Consider the following 5,316-nt stretch of genomic DNA (forward strand, 5'->3'; position numbering starts at 1 on the left):
CAAAACTGTAGAGGCGAGAAATACCCGCAATCAGGACATTTGTAGGTATTTATCAGCTTATATTAGCATCGTAATTTAGCACCAAAGGTTACATATTGCTGAGTATTTGCTATCAAACACTTTATCACACCTAAGATATTACATGCTACACAAATACATTTACTCTATATTTACCTGTACTTCCCCTGTTAAATATCGGAAACTCGTGAACCCCAGCCGCTCACTTTGGTTACTTGGCGCCAGCACTGGTCACAATTGATGCCATGACCACAAGCGGGAAGCATATTTCCGTTCTGTATGGGTATTCGTCTCAGTACCACAGCCAGCCACCTCAGCCAAGCAGCCCCAATGGGACAGGTAAGATTTGGGTATATCAAAGCAGTAATTTAGCCTGGGAAACACACTGAGCATATTTTCGTGAAAAACCTATGGTTAGTTTGGAAATGACGGGGCGAGCGTTGTTCCTGGCTGAGGGTTCCTGGTGATGATTACCCATAAGAAAGGAAATATGCAAGCGGGAAAGGCATCGAGCCCCACTTAACAGACAAGGAGGCAAGAAATTTAAGCCTATAAAATAGAATTCTATTCCCATGTACGAACTTTTAAAAAAGTTATCTTTTAATTTTAAAGTGTGAACTAAACTATTACATTAACATTTATGTATGAAAAAGTGCATTCAATTACAAGCTCAGTAATGAGCTAATAATTTTCAGTGGCCGTCAGTTGGGTGTAATTCCGAAAGTTAACCCCAGACTAAACATACAAGTGGTAGGCCTTTGGCTGGATTGTACTGCCTTACTACAGTACTGCACAATCCATCACCCCTGGGGGTTCGCGTAAGGAATTATCATCAATCTGAGGGTTTTGTTTAGCCAGGGATGGGCCTCTTCCTCAGTCTCCAATTCCTTACAACCCAATTCCTTGTCCAAGAACTTCATGCAAGAAAAGCAAGAGCAAAAAATACTGCAAAACGTATACGATAAAATGAAGAATAATTTCCTGCCAGAAACTAAGGTAAGACAGAAAATTCAAATCAAAACCAACCGCTCAGGGATAGTGATCATAAAAGAGGTGCCGGTGGTCATTTTTGCCATAGGTAACAGTCAAGAATGGGTTACCTGCTACCACCACCGGTTCTACTTGCCTTAAAGCCGCGCCTCCCTCAGTTTCCTTCTCAATAACACACCTTTCCGTGCCGGCCATCTGCTCCACAGCTTCCCAAAACTGCTTTTCTGCCTGCCTCATTCTGATCTCGTAGCACACTGTCAGGCGTTCCACATCCCGCTGCCAACGATATACGGACCAGAACACCAAAATACAAACACCATACTGAACAAAAGACCACACAAACACCCAACCCACACACGTTACCTTAACATTCCATAGCGTGCCAAAATCACCCACTTCATTCTGGTGGGGAAGCAACACTTCAGCATAAAAAAGGGAGCTTGTTGCCCACTGCAAGGCAAAATACGGAAGGATTTTCAGCAACACACCAACTACCATCACCGGCAACAGATAAAGTACATTCCAAAAACACTTCATCACACATCCCAACATTACAATCAATATTTCAATGATAAAGTAACACCAAATTTCCATCCTGAGTCTAGGCAGGACAGGTCCACCCAGCCAATCCTGTTTGTGAAGTTCAGGCGGGGATCCAATCACTTCATCGGGATTACTGGCAAAGAATATTAAACTCCAGGATAAAAACACAAACAACATTACACACAAACACTGACAAATAGACTAGTTCAATTACCCATTGCCAAAAGGGTTTGGGAATCCAACATTTTCCAACAGAAAACCGCTCTTCACCGCGGTCACCATCGCCTTTTTCCACGTCGGAGAAAGACATTTTGATGTCTCGAAAAATCCGATAAAACTACACCTTAGCGGGTAATAACACAATGATAAATGTATACGACTTACCACTTTAACAACGCTAAGGAGACTGACTCGCTCACGCTGGTGCCCACCTTTTATAGCCCCAAGACGCCGGAAATGGATATTATGAACACTTCGAGCTGCGAATATTTCGTTATTTTCCTTCCATAATTACCCCAGTGCCATTCAGACCCTTTTCACTTACGAATTAAAAAAAATAAATAATAAATAAATAAAACTTATTCGTAATATCTGTAAATAAGACAGTGTTAATATCAGATTTTAAGAAACGTCAAATAAACTTTTCGAGATTGTCTTTTCTGTCGTAGAAATTTAAATTCAAATCTGCGTTCGTACAGCACTTTTGAATACACCACAGTAAATGCAAAATAAACTAGCCATAATATTTTAATTAACTGTTGATAAAAGTCTCTTCAAATACTGGGATAAAGAACTATTTACACAATGAGTTACCCAACCTCCTTGGTTGACACGCAAAAATATCATGCATAGTTATGACAACTACCACAATACTAACCTACTGGCCTGTGACTCCATATCCTTTCCATAGCACCTCTTCGTGACTAGCACCATAGTCTATGTTAGTGCTAATCTCTTATTACAGCACAACACTGAAGATGGTTAGATGGCAATTTTACGCCAAGTTAAAGTAAACAGAGTTTAGTATCGTCACTATTTACTTTCCTGTAAGTTCTCCTAAAGGCCTTACTTTGATCAGCTGGATTGGTGATAATTACAGTATAAGGGAAAAACATTCAAGCACCAGATTCTGTGGCTACTAATGGTGCTTTTAATAACAAAATCAAACAATTTATGGATGCTGTGAACTCTCTTCAGCTACAATTAGGGTGAGGTGGGGGTCAACCCTACTATTAGTGGCAAAATATTACACCAAATATTCAGATAAAGGTTTTATTATGATATGTAAATATCTACAGAAGCTTCAGGAATAGGGATATCTTTGGTATGGTTATCACTTCTTTTGAAAAAACATAAGTTGACTTAAAAGTGTATTTTCAAAAAGGTAGCCATGTGTACTGTATAGACAGCAGGGGTGAGGCCTACATCCTATTTGACAACACTATAATGTGTTACCAAAGTAAATCTAAGTTTATATATGAAGTAGCCAATGTAAGAATTCAGAGCAGAGACATTTATCTACTCCATGACTTTCATATTGCTTTACAAACAATACAAAAATTTAATATTCCATTATTAAATGTTTAACCTGGCTGAATACTGAAATGTGGTGCTAAATTCTTGTATATGTAAAGGACATAAGCTGTCCCAGTACAAAAATGTTGGCCACATGTTACAGAAATATATATGCTATAAATGAAGAAAAACAGGCCAGGTTAAGACACAGGACTTATATTAAAAAGATATATGCTATAACACTACATAAATCAAGCTGAAGGTACATACTCATTAATCTACCTCGGGTGTTATGCCAGCATGTTAACCTGTAGTTACAAGTCTACTTCATATTGTACTGAGTTAGAACCACATTATACTTTATTTGTCTGGCAAGCCTCTGTTTTACCTCCCCGCCAACCCAAATTTACAAACAAGGCACCTTGACAAATCTGTGAAAGACATATTACATGAGTCCATCATATACAGATGTTTTTACTAATATTTTGTAACCTGTGGGAGTGGACCGTACAGACATGAACTGGTAGTGGACGCCCTGCAAATACCGGTAAAAATATAATGACAATTTTTACCCGGCTATAAGCCAAACAATTCAATCTGTAAGGCTCAAATGCATCCAATTATATACCTGCAACACCAACAACAGAACTAAACCGTATTTCAAAATCATGCTGCACCATAACACATGTACATAATTTTATGCTGGACTGCTACCAATAATGATCTGTGAGTATCCAGGTACCTTCTATATTTTACAGGTACTTATTTTGTATGATAAGCCCACTACCTACGCCATATTATTAATTCGTCACACAGGCCACGGCTTTGGATGGTCACAAATTTCTTCAAATTCCATAGAAGACAGACTCTAGTTACGATAGAATGCCCTACCATCAGAATCTACCAGTATTCATAGTCGACATATGCTATACCAGCAGTGCTAAATATTATACCAGACACCCCAAAAAACTGAAATACTCACCTCCCACATCCAGCTTTCCAGATGTAAACATGGCGCCACCAGGCGGCCCAGCTGTCGTGCCGCGTTTTCTTCTTTTTAAGCGGTTGCTATTCTGGGAGGTGGTAGGTGGGGGTAACCATCATCCACTCACTTGATGTAGTGCTACCTACTTCTTCCTTCGCCCTCATCACTCTTTTCCTGTGCCTGCCCTCTTTTCCTATTTCTCCCATCTTTCCTGTCACTTTTTATTACTTCAGGTGGCTTTACACTGAGTGACAAGTCAAATGGTTTCCTGTAAGCCAGGAAATCATTTACATTGTTGGTTGGAATTCATCTAAGTAACAAAGGTGTCTTGGAGACCATACATCAAAGGAGTCCTACACCAGGGAGATGACACAGGAAGATGTGACTCGGCCAGTTACTTACGTGGGCAATAAGAGAGACGGAGAAGGAAGGCATGGAGAACCTACACCTGGCGTCCATTTCCCCAGCAGACAGTCTAGGGAATATGAAGCCGACGGCAAAACACAAACCCGAGTGAAAGCAGCAAAACTAACATCTCTATGGGTAAGATGCAAGAAAAACATGGTAAAAACACATGGAAAACACATGGAAAACAATCAGAAAATACAAATAACAAACTACAAAGGAAAAGAACTAACTGAAGGGGAGACCAACAAAAATGAGGCAGCATATTACATGGCCTACATCAGCAAGGACAAGCAGTCTGTCCTCAAGTAAATGGAAGAAACAGAAAAAAAGAAACTCAGTTTAAAGGATGATAAAAGAAAACTGTGATGTGTGACTGATGTCCTAACAAGAAAAAGCTATGAAACCCATGTAAAAAAAAAAAAAAAATGCCAACACAACATGTAAGTGAACAATGTTATGCACCTACAGTTTATGGCTGTGTTGGAATGCACAAGACCATCCCACAGCAGGTTAATGGCAAGGAAGTATATGCCTTGCCAATGATTTTACACTGACAATTCTCTACCCAGCTAAGCGATGTAAACAAGTTTACCACATTCTAGGCTGTGCTCGGGTATACAGCACCACACCCTTTGTGCTAATAAAGAAAGAGTTTTATTCTAAAACCTGCCATTTTCACCCAGTCAACTGCTTATGACATTTCCCACTCAAAATCTGAATAGCAGACACAAACAATTAATAGCTTTTATTCGTGAATACAACCGCACAATTGAGGCCAGGGATGGTAATGGCACTGGCACTATACCTAACAGCTCAAGCACCATTACAAACTCCTCAGTGTTACATAGTCTTACTAC

This window comes from Coenobita brevimanus, chromosome 14 (assembly GCF_032717465.1).
Source record: "Coenobita brevimanus isolate Jiangsu-jjx chromosome 14, ASM3271746v2, whole genome shotgun sequence".
Taxonomy (NCBI): Eukaryota; Metazoa; Arthropoda; class Malacostraca; order Decapoda; family Coenobitidae; genus Coenobita; species Coenobita brevimanus.